At 37.7% G+C, this 21,013-nt stretch overlaps 1 protein-coding gene across 2 annotated transcripts in view; it reads right to left on the bottom strand.

The window, feature by feature from the left end:
• The window catches only part of LOC114653422 (disks large-associated protein 1-like), a 518,937-nt gene that overhangs the window by 328,854 nt on the left and 169,070 nt on the right, over positions 1–21,013 (bottom strand). The window lies entirely within an intron of this gene.

Genomic DNA, 21,013 nt, shown 5'->3' with positions numbered 1-21,013 from the left:
CGAAAAGTCTAATCTCAAACAAAAAAAAATGATTGCAGTAGGAACAGGAAATGTCATGTGTCACAGTTACTGTGACAGGCTGTGCTTCTTACATTGTGCACATTCTGCAAATATCAAAGCCGTGACATTTTGAACAAAACATGTAATTAAGTCTTTTGGGGACAAAACATTCATGGCAACAGGGCATTCATGCTGTACATCACATTTGTCCAAACAAAGTAGTCATCTCAACTTTGATAAACTATAAACTTACAGAGTACAGGGAAGAGATGCAGACTCCATTTCCAGCAATCCATCAATTTACATCACACTCTGAGAATCTGCAGAATGGTCAACCCAGGGAGAAACCAGACGTTTGCAGTGTCCAAAGCTACTGCACTGCTGTTTCACCCAGTTGCCCAAGCCTAGGATATCCAAGGAAATATGATGTGTGTTTTATATGCTTCTGAGTCCCCAGTAGCCTTGTAGGTGCTGCTTTTACCTGTCCATTTACCTGGGACTCATATCACATTTTGACGACGCTTTATGGCATCTAACAAATAATATTAAGGAAAGACATTTAAGCCAATTAACTAATCCACTTTGATCTCTCTGTTGATAAACTATAAATTGGTGAATCCATTTTCCTTGTTATACCAATTGCTGACTTTTCATAGTCCTAAAATATTATTCTACATCTTAAATTATTGAGAAAGAAAAGTCAAATATTATGAATACCAGCAAATATACCATTGCCAAAATAGTCACGGTTTTGTGCAAACCAGTTTTTTGGTGCAAAAAGTACAGCAATTAGAACCTATATCTATTATCTACATTCTTAATCCAAAATTAGGAACATAGGGGGACAGGAGCCTATTCTAAAAGCAGTGAGCTTAAAACAGTAAACAACACTGGATGGTATGCAATCCTTTATATGACATCATATATCGATTTATATGACACTGGCATACTCTCGCAATCGCTCAATTTACAGTCACCACACCAATGTACCAAGCTGTACATCTTTGGGCTGCGGGCATGAAAGCAATGGAATTGGAACATCCAAAGAAAATCCCACAAAGGCACAAGAGAACACAGCATAGACACATGCACAGACCAGAATTCTGGAGCTATAAGGAAGCAGTGCTTACCACAATGCAGCCATGCCACTAGACATCAAAGCATTACATCTAAAATATAACTTGACCTGTTGATACAGTATAAATCTGTTTCTTTCAAAAGCATAATTGTCCTTAAATACAGCACAATTAAGATTTACTTGTCATGATAACTTACCAAAGGTCTTTTAAATAATTTGAGACAGCTTTTATTGCTCACAGACTTCAGCTGCTAAGTCTTGATGTGTCAGTAGGCACTGTGTGACAGTACAACCAGAATATTACAAACTGTTCCATAATCAGAAAACAATGAGAATAGATTCATCAAAAAGTGTGAGCAATGACACTAAGAATCAGTTTTTGCATTTAATAGCAGTGATCTAGTATTTTGCAGTAGATAAACCCAATTAAACATGTCACGAATATAAACGAACTGCTTGCATTCCTGAGGTACTAGTGTTTTCAGGCATAAAGAAAATTAGACATTTAAAAACACATTGAATTTCTTGTGACACTGTATTGGCAGTGTTCTGTAACCTTACAACCTGACACACCTCCTGTAATCTTGTAACATTATGCAACATTTGATAACTATTTCAACAATTCATATTTTACGATGGATGCAATGTGTCGTGGTTTTCCTAGATGGAGTTAAAAACGTGTCCCAATCAGTATATAAAAGTTATCTACAGAAACAGAAGCAAAGACGTCCAGAGTAGCCAGTGTGTTGCTCTATGCTGCAGTCTCCTGGGGAAGCAACTTGAGCTCAGAGGAAGAAGCACAATGCCTGAACAAATTTGTCAGGAAAGCCTGATCCATCACAGGGCAAACCCTGGACACAATAGAAGCTGTTGTAGAAAAGAGGATGGCGACAAAATTGAATGCCATCATGAAAAACCCCTTCCATCCACTCAGGTAGGCAACATCTTGGAGCACTTTTAGCCACAGGCTCATTCTACCAATGTGTGCTAAGAAGCGCCTCTAGGGGTCTTTTCTGTTTACTGCTATCAGGCAATTCAATGCTTCCTCCCAATGTATTTGTATTAATTGATTGACTGATTGACTGTAAGTTTATATAATTGTTTTTTATGTTTCTGCTGCTGTATGTATCAGAATTTCCCCTTGAGATTAATAAAGTGTATCTAATTTAATTTTATCTAATCTAGTCTAATCTAATCTAATCTAATCTAATCTAGCTGTATGGTGCTGACAACTGGAAGTTTAAGATGCAGGATTTCTATTGTTTTTATCTATTGTTGAGGTGCAGGATTTCTATTGTTTTTTTTTTATCTACTGTTGTTTCCATCTTAACTGCTATTTCTGACAAGGTGGTTGGGGCTATATCCTTTACACTCTCCACCAAGCAGGAAACATTAAGGAAAATATTCATAAAGTTCCAATTAACTTTCCCATTTTAGTCTATGTATTTCTTTTGGACCTACTGTATGTAATTATCCAGTGTGTAGTCCTTGTAGTTTTGGTTACAGGGTATGTATCTGCTGGGAAATTAACTTCTTAAAGCTTCAGGGGCCCTTTATGGAACACTGCCTGAAGAAAAATCACCGCACAAACAGACAAGTGCGAAAACATAAGCTCTGTGTACCAGTTGTCAATAAAGTTAATGCAGTTTGTATACAACCTCTGCTGTTCCTGCTCAATGCCACACTGCAACAGCTGAGATCTGAGTAAGAGCCGGTGAAAAACATGTTACGATCCCCAGGATTACAGTATGTTTCATTCAGTCGGTATGGTAAAAAACACTATGGCTTCTGTGCTTCAAATGTTCTGCAAGGGAACTGTCAGTTTTATGGCTGCTTCATTGAGTGCTCTGTATTGTGGACTAATGTGAAGACTATTGTTAAAATGTCTCAGTAGATGCCTATTTCAGAGATCTTTCTCACTAAACTGTATGTCTGTTAATGCTTGTGTGTTCTATAAAGGTTTACAGGTTACTTAAAAAAATAAAAAAGCAGAAAGTTATTTTGAGCCAGTGTTACATATAAATTCTACTCTACAAAGAACTGAAGTCATTAAAAATTTTAAATACAGGCGTGCTTTCACATGTGTTCATAACATAACATTCTCAAATCCACTTAATGTAATTTAGAGCTTCTTATGAATGCTTTTTTTGAAACATGATCATTTATATAATATGATTCAGAAATTAGGAATGTATTTCTTATGTTCTGTAAGTTTGTCTCTGGTGACTCTTCCTATGAAGTCAGTAGACGGATTTGGAGAGCATGGGGTTTCATGAGGTCACTGGAAAGGGGTGTGTGGCACTCCCAGTATTTCTGCAAAAGGACAAAGGTCCAGGTCTTTAGAGTCCTGGTGCTTCCAGTCTTGCTATATGGTTGTGAGACACTATCCAATGATGTGAAATGAAGACTGGACTCCTTCGGTACTGTGTCTCTTCCTGAGAATCCTTGGTTATAGCACGTTTGACTTTGTGTCGAATGAGCGGTTGCTCATGGAGTCCCGAATGAGGCACAAATTACCTACATTGTGAATGAGCATCAGTTCATTCATTGTGAATGAGCATCATGGCACTACGGCCATGTGGCGCGATTCCCTGAGGGTGATCCGGCTTATTGTTGAGGACCCGAGTGCCTGGATCAGGCCAAGGGGATGTCCGCATAATACCTGGCTGTGGCAGATAGATGGTCATTTCCGGAGGGTGGGTCTGGACCGCTGATCTCATGGGGTGTTGCCAGCCAGGATCCCGAGCTGTTTTGTCATGTGGTGGGTGCAGCAACATGCTGTACCAATGCATGCTCCCCAACCAGACCTGACCTGACCTGTTAGCTTGTAACCTCACACAGTACAATTTGACCTATGACAGCATTTAAGTAACAAATTAACTAGTTTATATTTGTATAAATGATCAAAGAATGTTCTCTAGCACCCTCTTCAACAGAACATTTCAAATCATATTTAAAATGTGTCCATGGTAATTAATAACAAACCATCCTGTATAAATGCTTTCTGATCTCAAGAATGTAAAGTGTACTTCTATGCATTACCTTTTTTACACAAGCATCAAATAAAAACACTCATGTTACCTTCCTCTTATAATTCCTTGCCACATTACATCCTTACTCTGTTGGCTAAAAGAATTTGCACCTAATTCCAGAGGACTCAAACACAATAATTAATCATTGCCACTAAAGCCCCTCATCTTCCAGCTGGTGCTCAAAGACCGTCACCAGAATGAATGCTTTGTACTCTGCAGTTAAAAAAACAGCACACAGGCTGTGTACGACCTCTGTTATACACACAACAAAAATCAATATCACAGTTGTTCATTCTTAGTTAGCATTTTGGTCCACTTCTGAAAATAGTGAAATGTCTGACTTGCTATTACATTTAATTCTCTTTCCAAGGGAGTATGAAATCACTTCCAGTATTATGAGCTCACTTAGTATGGCTGGTCTTGTTGTTCCGTCCTGCAGCCACGGTAAATGACATGTCTATACTTTATGTGACTGATTTTACATTTTCTTTTATTGCAAGGTGTTTTACTTAAATATGGTACAACTTATTTTCTGTATAGTGCTCTTCACTGAGTGCAGGCACAGAGTGTTGTGAACAATTCTCAGTTAAAATACAAGTATAGATTATACAAATTAATAAATACGTAACTGATATACATATAAATACAGATTTGTTAAAACACAAAGCACACCAGGCATAAATTGATTAAACAGGAATGGAAATCAACAATAGCTGTACTGTAAATGTCACAAGGGTTGGACGGGCATCCCGACTAGAGGAGGGGATGGGTCCTTACCCAGACGGGAGGCTCAAAACAGACAGATGGACCTCCCAACCAGGAGAAAGGAAGGAGCCAGACTAGGAAGTGATGGCTGCAGAAGATGGACAGACAGCCCACCCAAAGAAGACATCATTGGGGAATCTTTATTCTCTCAGGATGCTGGATGGCAGTTACCCTGGATATCAGTGCTCAGTTTGGAACCAGTAGGGCATGCTGGGAAGTGTAGTCTGGCAATAGAGCCCTGCTGGGGTCACTGGATGCCGCAAGGGGGTGCTGCAGAGCGCTCCCTACAATGGGGCTTCCGTTTTACCCGGAAGTACTTCCATTGGGCAGTCGCCTTGGCACCGGAATTACTCCCGGGTCCTCAATAAAAGGGACCGCACTCCTTTGTCCAGGCGAGTCAGAGCTGGGAGGAAGGAAGGCAACACTCAACTGGAGGAGGGCAGTGTAGTGGTAAGAGTATTGTGGAGGGAGGATTGTAGAGACAGAGAGATTACTTGTGCTACTTTGAGGTATTGTGAGAAGGAATTTGGGTGAATAAACCGTCCTTTATTTGAACCCGGGACTTTGTGTGTGTTCGTGTTGGGGATTTGGGGCCGCTGGTTTCCATCATAGTACATTAATTAATTGATGAACTATGGCCAGTTGACAACAGATGACATTAAAACTGTAAAAGAGAAAAGAGAAATGATTGCAGGTTAGGTCTCACTCTCTTTTCTATTTAAGAAACACTGAGAAAATAATACTACCAGTCACAAGTAATCTCTGTAATGTTCTTTGGAAATAATGTTTTCCTATCTATATAAAAAAATAATGTAGTGGAACACACATAGAATCAATTGGTGATCAGCATGATCATTAAGCAGATATTACTGTGGAGCTCAAAAACACACCCAGAAAAACCGGTGAGATAAAACAATAAAACGTGTTCATCCATCCATCCATTATCCAACCATATATCCACTTTTCTTACATTACAGGAGTGTGAGGAGCCACAGTCTATTCCAGCTAGCACTGCATGCAGAACAGGAATAAAGACTAGATGGGACACTAGTCCATGAAAGGGCGTGCCAATAAAAACACTCATATTGGGTCAATGGTCCTCTGGGATTTGTGTTAGGCCCATTATTCTGTAGAAGATGTATTAAAGATTAAAGACATGCAAAATTAGCTACCTACTTGGAAAATGTAATTTGGTGCAGACGAGTGCACATTTTAGTAAAGGAACATTGACAGTTATATTAAGGTGAGCCATTTTGACCAAAAACAAGAAAATTCAGAAAAGGACTGATACCTTTATGTTAACCTCTTTGGCGATCACCCTGAGCATCCCTCAGGCTTTGGAATTCTATGTAAAACGGTTATTTCAGAGTGTCTTTTGGATTAAACTATCATGATCTGATGTACAGTATAATGGTCTATATGCTTGCGGCAGAAATCTGCTGACATCTAGTGTATAAAATAACATCATACAGATGAAAAATCATGAATATTTCTATGCATTTTGACACTCGATGGTAACTCATCAATGATCATGTTTGAGGCAAAGCCTTCAACGAAATCACGCAGCAGTTATGTACATGAAAAGATGTAAAGCCAGTTTTAGAACTAACTGAAACTGAAGCATTAGTTGAATCAAGTGATTGTGATAACAATGTGAAGTGGTCATCAAATATCTGAACAGCCATGATATGCCTCATGAATTCAATCATGTGAAGCTTCAACATGTCAAAAAGTTAAATGACTGTGATGAAGTGGAAGGACAAGGAAGATGTTAGCCTCCTAAGCACTGTTCACAATGACAGCAGCTGTCGATGTTTGTGTCAGGGGAAATGTGGAAGTCACTAAGCTTTCCGTTGCGGTCTACACTAAACCAATGGAGAGTGTCAATCGCGTGGATCAGGTACTGACATTCTACCCTCTCATGTCCAAGCCACAGTAAAAATATTATAAGGAAAGTGTGAAATATAAACATGCTTCTACTGTCCGATTGCAACATTGGGCTGAGTGTTGGCAAGTGTTTCAAAACATATCCCAGACAGAATGTGGACTAAATCTGCATCAGTACTGCAGTAGACACTAGGCATACCTTTCCAATTGTATTTTTGTTGATGATTTGGTGTTAACATGTTTCTGTTACATATAATAACATTTTTTCTTGTTGTAAAAAACTCAACAATTTTGGCATGTTTTTCTGGGTGTAATGCTAAAGAGGTTAATTATTAATCATTATTAATTATTAATTATTAATCACCCTTCAAGCAATTTGCAGAAACTATTAATAAACGGGGGAATAAATTGTTCCCCATTGGTCTACCCCAGAAACAAATTAAAATCTGTTCTGAATAGTGTTGTTCTGCGAAAAGTGTATATATGCTGTGTTTGCCAGTGACCTTGTTGGCTGAATATTTTCCTGGAAGTTTACCGTCGCTAAAATAATAAGAAACAGGTTTCTAGGGCTCAAGCCCAGTAGTCTGAGATTTTCTACTTTTATGACTGACAATCTTTTCAAAGATCTGGATTGTGGATATAGGAGTTAAGGGCTACACTGGGTTTCTGAAGAAAAAAAAAACTCCTTTTAAAAAAATCTAGTGTGTTGCTCTAAATGATATAAAACAATGACTAGGAGGAAGATTTTACCAATTACATTGTTCACTTTAAGGTGTTGTCAAGAGTGTGGGCACACCATTGGCCTTATGGGGCCAATTTAGCAAAGACACTGAGGAAGGAAATCGAGATAACATGAGAAACTAACCATTTATTTTCTTCCTCTACGGCCTGCACAATCTTAAAATGGACAAAAACATCTAATCTAACCATTACTAATCAATATCTAATCTAGCTATTATCAATCGAATAACCCTGCCTTTCCCAGAGATATCTCTTAGGACCTGCAAGTGACGCAAGGCACACTGGTGTGGAAGACACAACAGTGACCTTCAGAAAGAATACAGTATTTCTTTTCTCTGTTATATTTATTTCTTTTTTCTAAATGGCGTTAAACAGGGATTCCCAATTTGAGAACCCCAACCCTTTCCATGAGTTTACTTTCACAGTGTATGTAAAAAGGGAAAAATCATAACTGCATGGGAGTTGCTTCAAGTAATTAATGAAAGAAAACTTTTATCAGTATCATCTAATAAGTTTTATACTTAGCAACTAGAGCCTCTTGAGAGTGGTCATTCACTTAATTATAACCATATGCAGTTAGCAAAGGCACAAGACAGACGTGTGTCACTTTTATACTAGCCACAATTTCTTCTAATTCAAGAAGTAGCTATGCTCAGCTATGGGACAATGTAGATTTACAGTATGTCTACTTTACACAAGCACCAGCTAATACTCAATTATCATTTGCTCTCATTACACTATTTCAAAATATTCCTGTAACCAAACATAAAATGTAATGGCTCAGCTGGTTCCTGTACTGCATAGGGAACTTATGCTGACCTGGGATCCCCATAGCAGCTTCCCTATTACTAATTAGTTTGACTGTGTCTTCATGAAAATAATAAGCCTATAATGAAAAAGCAGCATGCCATTTCAAAACACATACTTTATTTGTTTATATTTGTTTTGTTTTGTATAATAATCTCATTTGGAACAAAATGCAGTCAAGCATTTTTTGAAAGTGTGTAATGTGACATGAAAACTTTGATCTGTATTGAAGTACACAGCAGATATGCAAATATCAAAGAACGTGGAAGATAGAGGCTTCATGTGCTGCAAAGAACAGTGTGGGGAAAATGAAGAAAATTATTAAATAATTATGTTCATATCTACTGTGTGGGTTGGTATGCAAATATGTTTCACTTAAATTAGATTTAATTAAGGTAAAAATAATGCTACTCTGAAGTTCTTGCTTCTCTCTAATGGATGACTAGGACTGGTTCTTCTGTTTGCCTGAATGATGACATGCAGTTCAATAGGTCTATTTAGTTTAATTATTTAATCTTATGTACCATGTACTACTGAACTTGAAGAAGAACTGTCAAGTGGGCCAATAACAACAATGTTAACAAATTAGCTGTATTTCATTCTTGCTTATGTGTTATGAGACTTTATATTTTGGCAATAAAATGTTGAAATTGAAATTTAATGATGGGACAGGTATGTGCTGGTGTGTTTAGTTGTTGGGTATGAAGCACAATAAAAAATTTAGGGATCCTACCAAAATCTTTACTAGTTATACGATCCTTTTATTGAGGCCCCATAGCAACTATAATAATATAATTAATAATATATTATTAATCAACAATATAATGTTACTACCCACCAACTGTAATTTGCAAATGACTTACTGAAAGCATGTCTTCACGTTGATGCTTGCTAAAAATGGACCCAACATTTATAAGGACTTCATGGTGCAGGGCAGTGGGAAATTTTGTTGAACTTACTGCGTACTTAACATAAATTTGCTTACTTAAAATGACAGCACCCCTAGGTTTTTGCTGCATTCACAATACTGCCAAATACACGAGTGAAGAATAATAAGAGGAGACAAAATAGAAGAAGAAAAAAGAAAGCAAAGTAAAATCTTTAGCTTTTCTAGGTCTTCGTCTTCTCTCTCGTCATGACTCTTTTAGAATCCAAAAGGTAGACTGTCAAGCAATACAAAAATACACACTGCTGAGTTGCTGGTATTATTTCTGTCATAACAATACATTCCAGAAACAGAATGTGGTGCAAAGTCCTACCAGACCCTAGCCTTAAACTGAAAAGACAAACTACAGTGAAAGCCTTCAAGTGAAGATCAAGATACTGAAGGGATTACTTCACTATCGTGAGGTTATACAGTCAAGTGAGAACCTGCCTCATTAAAAATAGCTCCTAATGTACACAAAACGTATATAATAAAGCTGAAAAAACAAACATGGAATAAGCATAACATCCAATGCTTGAAATTTCACAAAATAATGAACAAAACCCATATGCAAAGTAAAACATTTCCTAATAAATAATAAAAGGCAAAAAGTTAAGTTGAAGGTGACTGTAAATGGATAAGATCAGCTAATAATTTTCACTCTACCAAGTCCCTTTTACAGGAAAGGGTTGTGATACCACCTGCATTAATTGTATTGTGGCCCTTGCTCCACATACTGTATGCATGAGAATGGTGAATACTGTGATGACAACTGCAGAGTCTCTGAAGGCAGAGGGCTGCAGGCCAAGAAAAATAGGAAAAAAAAGCAAACACAAACTCCATGAAAATGCATTGAATTTGCTAGTGGACCTGACAATTGCTTGCCCCTGACTAACTGGTGGCTTGACTTCACCAATTTTCCACTTCCTATATAACCATAATACAGTAATCCCTCCTCGATCACAGGGGTTGCGTTCCAGAACCCCCCGCGAAAGGTGAAAATCCGCGAAGTAGAAACCATATGTTTATATGGTTATTTTTATATTGTCATGCTTGGGTCACAGATTTGCACAGAAACACAGGAGGTTGTAGAGAGACAGGAACGTTATTCAAACACTGCAAACAAACATTTGTCTCTTTTTCAAAAGTTTAAACTGTGCTCCATGACAAGACAGAGATGACAGTTCTGTCTCACAATTAAAAGAATGCAAACAATCAAAAATCAATAGGGCTGTTTGGCTTTTAAGTATGCGAAGCACCGCCGTATAAAGCAGCTGCAAGGAAGAGAGCAATGTGAAAGTAGTCTTTCAGCATTTTTTAGAGGAGCGTCCATATCCTCTAGGCCAGTGTGCGAACAGCTCCCCTGCTCACACCCCCTCCATCAGGAGCAGAGAATGTCAGAGAGAGTGAGAGAGACAGAGAAAAACAAACAATCAAAAATCAATATGTGCCGTTCAAGCTTTGAAGTATGCGAAGCACCGTGCGGGAAGCATGTCGCTTGACAAAGCCGGAAGGGAGCAATGTGAAGATAATCTTTCAGCATTTTTAGACAAGCGTCCGTATCGTCTAGGGGTGCGAACAGCCCCCCTGCTCACACCCCCTCCATCAGGAGCAGAGAATGTCAGAGCAAGAGAGAGAGAAAAGTAAACAATCAAAAATCAATACATGCTGTTTGATCTTTTAAGTATGCGAAGCACCATGCAGGAAGCATATCGCTTGATAAAGCAGCCATATGTAAGCCCAGCAAGGATGGCAGCAATGTGAAGGTAATCTTTCAGCATTTTTTGAGGAGCAGACGTATCCTCTAGGGGTGCGAACAGCCCCTGTGCTCACAATATACTGTATTTGAGGAGTTTTATTTAATACATAATACGCGCTCTAGTTGGGTAGCTTCTCAGCCATCTGCCAATAGCGTCCCTTGTATGAAATCAACAGGGCAAACCAACTGAGGAAGCATGTACCAGAAATTAAAAGACCCATTGTCCGCAGAAATCCGCGAACCAGCAAAAAATCCGCGATATATATTTAAATATGCTTACATATAAAATTCGCGATAGAGTGAAGCCGCGAAAGTCAAAGCACGATATAGCGAGGGATTACTGTAAAGTATTATTTGTCTCACCTACTGTCTCCTTCATGACTATCCTGTTGATGATATAGTACACAATTGATCTGCTCACTCTAGATTCCTTGGTAAAGGCCAGTTTTTATACAAAGTCCTGGGGCTACTTCTTGTTTATGTCCTGAAAGAATTTCTGGAGTCACTATAGGCCAGGGGTCAACAACTCTACTCCCGGAGAGCTACTGTGGCTGCAGGTTTTCATTCTAACCCTTTTCTTAATTAGTGACCACATTTTGCTGCTAATTAACTCTTTGCCTTCATTTCAATTGATACATAACTTAAGACTCAGACCCCTTATTTCCATCCATCCATTTTCCAACCCGCTGAATCCAAACACAGGGTCACGGGGGTCTGCTGGAGCGAATCCCAGCCAACACAGGGCACAAGGCAGGGAACCAATCCTGTGCAGGGTGCCAACCCACCACAGGACACACACAAACACACCCACACACCAAGCACACACTAGGGCCAATTTAGAATCACCAATCCACCTAACCTGCATGTCTTTGGACTGTGGGAGGAAACCGGAGTGCCCGGAGGAAACCCACGCAGACACGGGGAGAACATGCAAACTCCACGCAGGGAGGTGTCACCCGCTGTACTCAGGTCCCAATCCAAATGGGTCACCGTGCGGTGGATGCAGCAACGCACTATCAGCTCTTGCTTTCAACCTCTCTCTCTTTACATTTTCTCTGTTTGCTTTTCCAAAACAGCACTAACCAAAGGATATACCACTGAGGCACACACTTATCAACCCAAGATGACACACTCCTTCTTTCCACATTAGGCTGAAGAGGATTTCTCCATCTGTTATTGTGTATCAAGTTTCTTATTTGGTTGCAAGCAACTGTTCTTCTGCAACTACATTTCCTGAAGGCACATCCTCCTAGAAGTAAAAGTAACCAATAAATAAATGTGTCTCAAAGCCTTCTGAGTCATTTAGATTCCAATGGCAAATGTTGTTGGTATGTTGCATTATGTACATTTCTGAATGAAATGCTTTCATTGGCAATTTCAAAAACTCCAAGTGACTCATCTTAAGTACAACTTTACACTGCTGAATCAGACAACATTTCTGGGGCAATTTTAACAAAATGTAAAAAGCACTGATCAAAGGAATGAATGAATATATGATGTTGCTTCATTGGGATATGTCTAAATAACCTCTAGGGTTTGAAAGAACCTACATTATAGGGCTACCAAAGAGGTGAAGGGAAATGCAAGTGGATGAAAAAGGGTTCACCATGCTATGGCTGTTAAAAATAAACCTCACTGGGTCACATGTTTTGGGCCTGCACCAAATTAATATCATTCTGGACAAAAACTTTTAAATGCCTGTCAGACAGCCTTGGTGTCACAATCCTTCCTAACCCATTAACAGCTGTGTTTGGTGTTCTTCCAGATGGGCTTAAAGTGGAGAAGGACAAACAAACTGTGATTGCCTTAACTACACTATTGGCACGCAGACTTATCTTGCTAAACTGGAAGAATCCTAACTCTCCTCTTTTAAGTCAGTGGGTAACTGATGTTTTATATTATTAGAAACTGGAAAAAATCAAATTCTCCCTTAGAGGATCTGTGCAGAAGTTTTTCAAAACCTGGCAGGATCTAATCAATAACATTTTAGATTAAGCTCTTAAAGCAATGAGGAAGCAGATTCTCTTCCCATTTCTTTTTCTTCTCCATTTATCTTTATCCACTTATTAAACTCATCAATTTATGTATATTTACTAGCTTTAAGTTTTATTCCATTGGCCATGCATCTCTTTCTCAGGGATGGGGGTTGATTTGTTTTCAATCCTATTTTTTGTAAAAATTGATCTATTTGTATGGAATGATTACAATAAGATCAATAAAATTTTAAAAAATAAAATAAGTTTAAAAAATCTTTCTTATTAGAAGGGCATTTTCAGCCATCTGCTGTGGGTTGGCACCCTGCCTGGGATTGGTTCCTGCCCTGTGTTGGCTGGGATTGGCTCCAGCAGACCCCCATGACCCTGTGTTCGGATTCAGCGGGTTGGAAAATGGATGGATGGATGGATTTTCAGCCATTATACTTCTTTTGCTCCAGTGACATAAAAAAATCTCATTATTTATTTTTTTTTATTTAAATTTTTTACAATGCTGAACACCACAAAACATTTATGTAGTCAACAAAGTTAGAGTTTGCAAAAAAGGCACCATCATAACCTGAACTAAATTATATGTAAATTATTTTCAGAGAAAACATAGAGGGAAGGAGACACCATATTTGATTGTAATAAAATGCGTTGTTACAAGGGATTATTAATCTAAATATGGTCACTACTAGCCTGAGGAATCGGCTTGCGGATTTCCTCATTGTCACATCACTGTTTTCTTTTTCTCTTCCTGTCACACGGAGCTCCCACTCACGTCTGAAAGGATCTCACAGTCAACTGTAAGCTTAAAAATGGAGAAAAATTACCTCTCCCACGCAAGCACACATAGAAGACTGCTGTGCTGTACAATGTTTTTTTTTCTCACTGCCAGATGGCCTTTGCATTATTTTTTGTGTTTTTCAATACTTTCTTCCTCAGAGTTTCTTAAAGAGCCATTTGTTTTTCCATTTTAAGAGGACTTTTCTTTACATTTTTCCAACTACATGTTCTTTTTTATTTGCAACACACTATTTATTAATACAAATGAAAAACACCACAGTATTTGAGTGTGACCTCTGGCAGTACCCCTTGTCTCAGACCCATTGCTTGAAAATAATTTACTCTCTCATGACTTTTCCTATACTGTATTCGGATCTCTGGATCCATTGGCTGTTTTCCAGTAGTTCATATTTATTTTATCCATCCATTTACTAAACCTTCTTTATTCAAATTTTATTTCAAATTTTTTTAGGGTAAGTGGAAAGGTAGAGTAAATTTTGTCAGCACTGGATAAAATACCATCACCAATGATGAATAGGGTGCCAGTCCTAATTAGGGACCCTTCATGCACACATTCATACTGTGGTTAAAGTCACCACTTAACCTACCATGTGTACTGTCACAAAATAAGTGACCACAAGACGAAATGTAGTCAATAAATGAGCTGAAGTCAAAACCAAGAAACTAATAATAATATGTCTTAAAGCCAAAAACTATTGGTGCAACAATTCAATAGCCAGAAAACTAATAAAAACAACACACACTACAGTTTGATTATTATCCACAATCCTGGATGCTTTTCTCTTTTAAAACACCAGCTTAAATAGCACTGGCCATTTAATTTAAGCATGGTGTGATTTTTAGGGATTGCAACCTAACAATGTGGCATCATATCCTAGCAATCTGTCCTCAAAATAGACAGTGTTCACCCTGGCACTGGTATCATTTTAAGACTCGACAATAAAGTAAATAAAATTTTAGAAAAACAAAGTAGAATAAAGAAATTGTATGTAATAAAACCAATCTCTCCAGCCTTCTATGTTAAAAAAAAAAACTAAAGTCGAGGAAAATGTCTGTTCGGAAAAAAAATATTAAAAAGCAAGGCCAAATGGTCAACTTTGTAGCTCCATCCATATATACCTGGGGGTATACTGAATAATTTAAACAGGGAGAACATACAAACTCTACTGTGTTGGATTTGAGCTAAGAATGCTGGACCCTGGAGGCACAAGTGTTAACCACCGTACCACCTGTGTGGTAAACAGTAGAACCTAATAATTAATTGACATGGATTTATTGATTTATTTCAGCCTGGCCTCCTTTTGTACCATATGTGTATTGCATCAGTGAATATGGAATTGCCATCCAGTTTTAAAAATTAAGCCGATTCTAAAAATTTTCATTGTTACAGTCATTAATAATTTTTAAAAGCTGTTTACAATGAAACACCAACCAAAGAACTTTTACGGTTTCAAAGAGAGTCCAATCATTTATATGCATTTTGTACAACTGGACCAAAGATACGTAAACAAGTTGTTCAGGATCATACAGTAATCAGAGGTGAAATGGCAAATTTAGGGTTTAGAGTTCAGTGCTTTAAACACTGGAGCACTATTGGACTGTTGAGACATAAGATCTGGATTAGCTTGACATGGTGGGACTCGATTTGAGCAAGATGAAAATGTAAACACCTACTACATCACTCCCCAGTATGCCCAACCAACTCTAAACGCAAAAAACAATGCCTACTACCACAACCAAAAGTCTTAACTTGTTGCTTTTTTCTATGAAGCCCTTGGGCTTGAAATTAGGTACATGTTTGCAGGTATCCTGCACAAATTTAGTGATTCATGCAAATTTCTTGCACATATATATTTGGTGGGCATTTCTCTTGTGTGTTTTTTTTAATTATTAGTGTGCCTAATTTGTTCATTAATTTTTTCATTATCTATGTGTTGTTCAGATCATGCCACTACCTTGTTGCAGGTAGTTTTAACAGAAAAATGCAAGAGTGGAATTCATCAACTGGCTGTTCAAAGACATAGGTAGCATATGATGACCTGTGTTTAAACTGAGCTTTAGTAGAAGCTCAACTAAACTTTGTTAAATTGAAGGATAAAACAGGCTCAAGTACATTCTTGCGTTCAAGTCAGGAAATCGACTTGGATTGCTTTGTGAATTTGTATTCAGTTTGGCTCCTTTTCAGCTGACAAACTGACCACTGCCCATTCGTGGCTTTGTTGTGACACTTAAAAATACTCGTAATTGTTATTTCTTTCAAAATATTTGTGGTGTTCTGACTGCCTTTAAAACTGAATCTGAAGAGTAAATCGATGATAGAAAAAAAAGATAAACAGTACTCAAGGATAACGTTCTAGATACTTGGCTAAGTCTGCCACCTTTCTAACTCTGAAAAGAAGGACATTTCAGGAGACAAATAAGGACTTTGTTGGACACATTTCCCTAAAAAAATCACCTTTACATTCTCTTATGTCTTTTAAGAAAGTAAATGTATTCACTGGCAAACTAATAAAGTCACAGTCATTCCCAAACCTGCTTACCCCAATTCAGAGGACTAGGGAGCTGGCAGTATTGGACACAATGCTGGATAAGGGGCTGGACAGGATACTAGGCCATCACTGGGTCCACTCATGAACACACTTATACTTGAACCGGGACCACTGAACCCAACCTATAAGGCTTTAAGAAGCCGGGAGAGAAAATGGTGCTCTCAGAAGAAAAGCAAGGGCACACAGTGAGAGCATGCAAACTCAAAGCAGAAAATCAGGAGCTGCCTTTGAACCAAATACACTGGGATCTGTAAAGTGGCAGTGATGATCAGTGGGTGCAACTGTGCCAACTCAGATAAGAATATTTTAATTATATTTTAACTAAACACCTCAAATTTTATAAACTCACACCATTCACACGTACAGCCTTATGTTGATTGCTCAACTCTCTTAAAATTGCAGGAAATTATACTCTGACAGGAATAGAGTAGTACATAAAAAAATGTATATTCCTCAGCATGTTTTATTTTACATTCTCCAGAATTTATTACTCTACTAATGCAATTTTTTCTTGGCAAGTCAGGCCTTTTGACTAAATATGAGCGGAAATCTCTACATGCAAAATTAAAGAATTCAGAATTAAAGAGGTTGGAATAGCAGAAATAGAAAATTATATGAAAGACTGCTATAAACATCAAAAAGAATTTGTGACATTAAAAATGTCTGAAACATTAATATCAAAGTGTTTTTGAAAATGTGAATTTTTGACCTCCCAACATACAGTACAGCATAGAGTCCAAAGTCCCCCTTCATGTGTTAAATTTAAAGGGGGGATCGCCACCAAATATTTCAAAAATACATTTCACGCCCTGAGCATGTTCCAGTGAAGTAACAAATGTGACTACCAGAAGTAAATCCCATAAGTGAAAAGAAAAACCCTGGACTTTGTCTGATGTTCTGAGGTGGTCAGCAGTGTCTATATGCAGTTACGAGAGCCATTTCCGATCAGGTAAGAAGTTAACAATACATTTATTATTTAGAAAAATTTAGTACATTTGATCTTCATCCAACTAGAGGGTTTACAGTCCCAAATATTTAGTGGCATTCTGTCTTTCAGTTGATACTGGCAAAATGTAACTGCATAATTTAATAAAAGGGACACATTGGATGATCACTGACCTTAAATTTAAATTATACACTGTAACACTAGATTACCTCTTCTTCTTTTACCAACACAAGAATAATTTAGCAGTTACCATTTTTTACTGTTAAAATAAGCAATGAATCTGAAAATCCTCCAAGCACATTAAGGTTTTAATACATATAGTGATATATTCTGAAATAAAAGATTTGAAACTGAACAGTTTACTGCATCAGACATTCACTTTTTCTATGCTGCTGCTGCTGCTGCTGCTGCAGAATACCACTACAGTTTTATTTATAAATACAGTACCATGGTGACCAGACATTTGTCAAGCATTCTTCTAAGTTCAATAAAGTCATTCAATTTTAGAATATGAAGCAATAATATCAGGCAAGCTGAAAAAAACCTGTTAAAAGTACTACGCCACTTTTAATAATAAGTGCAGAATTCCATAGGACAGAAGAGAGGGAAAAGTGTTTCTGGGTCCCTCAGAGATATAAAGATGTCATTTTAAAATCTCTGTCTTTAATATTCAAGACATTATTGCATATATACAGGAAGGAAACATGAATACAGAGAAAGACTCTTTATGTTATCTGATATGTACAAGTGAAAAAAGAGAGAAAACTAATAATACAAACAACTGCATGCCCATAACCGTGCCATATAACTTCCGTAGGGCAGTCACTGAATACTGCACTGTATGCACGAACATGAAATTGATTCTGTGTTCACTTTAACTGAAAGAATTTCACTTTCAAACACTTTGAAAGCATTTAACATTTGTGTCAAATCTGGGCGGTACAGAGTGGCAAGAAGTGAATTCTAGAAATAATTTAAGGATTTAGGTTGTCTTAATGTCCTCATCCTTCAGGCAGAATGAAAAGGATAACAGCACATTAGGCTTAAGGAATATGAATCAAGAGATGTTATTCTTAAATTCAACAGAGCATCAATAAGACTGGATTTGGAATACACCAAGCAGGTTAAGTTACCACACTATAGAAAATACATGTCATTCCCAAACTTGAGGACGGACAGGGAAGAGTAGCACTTGATGTAAAGACATGTTGTCCTCTGAAAGGCAAATTCATCATTGAGCAGGGAAGATTTCAAGGTCACCTAATTCAGGCTTTCTATTTCCTTGAAGGGTTAAACAAAATCAATAAATTGCACTCGAAGAACCATGAGTGAAACTCTCATCAAGGGAGAAGGGAAACAGCAGAAAGTACATTCGCAACAGAGGTTGTTAAACACATTTCCATAGGATATGGGAGTATGAAGCAAATAGCCTAAGAATGATCCTTATAGCCTTTTAAGGAGACAACTAATCTATACGCTTGACAAATGAACAGAACAGACCGAAGAGTTTCGTGGAAAGGAGGAACAGTCTATAGCAATCCACTCAGGTCACATTTCTATCACCTGTCAATAGTCATTTCATGTGGATGAACTTTTGTTCTGTAGATGCTACTAGAAGCATGCATGAGATACATTCAAGAGGAAACACAAAGAACCCACATGAACAAAGGTTTAGTGAGCAGTAGAGATATAATTGGAAAAAGAGCCATTGGCAGCATAATTACACAGAAAAATCATCCTTAGTCTTTAAAAGCATTAAGGGTCACTGCTAAACGCCATCTTCAAGCACAACAGCAGTATGTATTACATTGCCTAGCAATGAGGCCACAAAATGACAGCACATTTTTTTCCATGGACAATGCTGACACTTACAGAAAAATCAAGATACAAAATACTGTCCCATCAATTTCAGTTGGACAATAGTGAAACAATAAAAAAGAAGAAAAAGAAATGAATAGCTTGTCAAAACAAGCCAAAAACTACTTATAAGTGCGTTCCTGTCGTCATTAATTCCAACAAGCTGTGACAGGTAAGATATTTCTAGCAACATCTGGGAAATTCTAACAGGATGGAGAAGTTTTTTGAGTTATATGAGAAGAGAAAGTGACCATTATAAATAGGTACAAATGTAACTGTAAAACATAATTGGTTAACAGTGAGACAAACAAAAAAAACTATAAAACTAAGAGTACATTTTGAGAAAACTGGGAAGCTTGCCAACAGATGAAGAATAAAGATAGCTAATACTTACCAAAAATATCATGTCATGTCAGTTACTAACCTGATTAACCCAGACCAGGGTCACCGTTGGAATGGCACATATCCCAGCTAGCACTGGGCGCAAGGCAGGAACAAACTCCGGACAGGGCGCCAGTCTATCTCAGGATGAGCACACGCTCACACACCACTAGGGCTAATTAAGCGTCGCCAATTCACCTAACCTGCATGCCTATGGACAGTGGGTAGGAAATTGGAGCACATGAGACTCCACTGAGGTAGGAAGCAAACTCCGGTCTCCTTACTGTGAGGCAGCAGCGCTACCATTGCCATTCACAAAAAATATTTATATATATATATTCTACTCCTTGCCTACTGTCCTAGTTGTCTGAAATGCATCTATTGATTTTCTCTGATCGCCATGGTCTTCTTTGCTAGACCTTATTTACCATCAACTTTACAAGACAGCTTAACTGTGTGAGCACAATAAACACTAACAAGCATCTTTTTAAAAGGGAAAAGGCTGAGAAATATCATTTATTAGGCAGTGGTCAGAAATACTAAGGCCCGAACGTTCTTCTTCTAGAACCAAAACCAAAACCAGAGCTCAAGGGCAGAAAACAAAAACAAAATCAAAACCAGAGAGTCACTCTTGTTATTTTTGTTGCAACATCAGACAAGTCTTAGTGATGCTTTGCTGTTTAGTAACCCACTTTTAAAGTACAATCATGCTTCCTTCGGCTACTGTGCCCACTAAAAAGCAGAGAGAAATGATACATAAATAAATAAAAAGAATAATCATCTGAAACTTGACAAAATGATCTCCAAGAATGTCAAATGAATTCTTAGCAAAACCAAACTAAGCGCACAATTTCATAGTGTTTTACTTTTCTTCATCCACTCCTGAGGCTGGTAATTTTGACTACTAATGCAAAGAACTGCTATACACACATTCTTAAAATCTTTTTCAAGTTCTTGCATTCTTCATCATTTACATCATTTTTCTGTTTAGTACTTCAGAATTTTTTGTGTCATTTTCTGTTTCTTTTCACAATAAAGATAGATAAACTGATGCCAAAACATTATACTGTATTCACATCTCTTCTCTTTACAATTTAAATTGGCTGCAAATGCATTTATTCAGCACAATTTGTAAAATTCTGCCACTAATCTCACTTTCCGTACTTGAAATTACATTCCAGCTAAAAACCTCTCTGCTCTTGCTATTTCAAATCTTTGTTTTCTTAAGCTTATAACTTTACTATATATGGCAAAATAACAGTCCATCTATAACATTTTTTACAATTTCCTATCCATCCATCCATCCATCCATTTTCCAACCCGCTGAATCCGAACACAGGGTCACGGGGGTCTGCTGGAGCCAATCCCAGCCAACACAGGGCACAAGGCAGGAAACAATCCTGGGCAGGGTGCCAACCCACTGCAGAATTTCCTATTGTATTGAAACATATACACACTGCACATCATCTTAAATATCAATGCATATACTATGCAACATGTTTA

This window comes from Erpetoichthys calabaricus, chromosome 6 (genome assembly GCF_900747795.2).
Source record: "Erpetoichthys calabaricus chromosome 6, fErpCal1.3, whole genome shotgun sequence".
Taxonomy (NCBI): Eukaryota; Metazoa; Chordata; class Cladistia; order Polypteriformes; family Polypteridae; genus Erpetoichthys; species Erpetoichthys calabaricus.
Note: the sequence above shows the minus strand (reverse complement) of the source record. Positions and strands in the feature narration are given on the sequence as shown.